A 1010-nucleotide genomic window follows, 5' to 3' on the forward strand; every position below is an offset into this window, starting at 1 on the left:
TCTGCTTGTCATGTCGGTGTGCTTACAAAAGGGAAATTAGATTAGAAACTAAAACGCCTGGTTGCTGTAAACTGAACTTTTGAAGAAGCACTTAAAGAATGTCATTTTCAAACTAATCTGCCCTGATAGCTAGGCTGTGAATTCTTTTTTTATTATTATTATTTTGAGTTGTATCTTGTCAGTAGTGACATCTATAGTTAACACAGTGCAATAATCCACTGCGCATAACAGCAAGCAATAGCTTTGTGTTTAAGTCTTAATCGTCTTAAATGTCAGTTCAACTAATTTGCAGGAAAAAAGAAAGTTGCTATTTTTACCAACTAATGCATACAGATCAAACAAGTATTTTGGCCACCGATGTTATTTGTAAATTTGCAGCGTGCCATACAGTTCACAATGTTTACAGTCCATCTGCCAGTCCAGCTGTATGAAGAACAGATGACAAAGTTCAGTGTCTGATATTTGCTTAAATTATCTGGTTAGATATAAACCAATTCATTATAGAAATAAAATCTTTTTCATTCAATTCATTCTCAGCTGTGATGACAATTAGACTGGATTCTGTTTTAAAGCAGATTGTGTGTGCGTGTGCGCGTGCGTGAGTGAGAGAGAGAGAGAGAGAGAGAGAGAGAGAGAGAGAGACCGAGGGAGAAAGAGAAAGAGAGAGAGAGAGAGAGAGAGAGAGAGAGAGAGAATTTCTCTATGAACGTTATTGATGATCTGGTATCATTAAAGAACTGCTCACTAGATGGCAGTGTGCTCACGCACTAATGCTGAAGCTCTGGAGAAGATCCAATTTTTCCACATCTCCGGTACTTATGGAAATTGTATCGGTAAATGATACTGAATTTATTTATTTAGAAGTCTTACGTATATCTTGTTGAAATGTAACAATTAATACATAAAAAAAGTTTTATTTCATTCTTTTATTATAAAACAAAATCCTTGATTTTTTTTTCAGCATGTACTGATGCCAAACTGTGATTATAGGTCAAAAATTAGTTTTGCAC

The sequence above is a fragment of the Carassius carassius genome, chromosome 1, assembly GCF_963082965.1.
Source record: "Carassius carassius chromosome 1, fCarCar2.1, whole genome shotgun sequence".
NCBI lineage: Eukaryota > Metazoa > Chordata > Actinopteri > Cypriniformes > Cyprinidae > Carassius > Carassius carassius.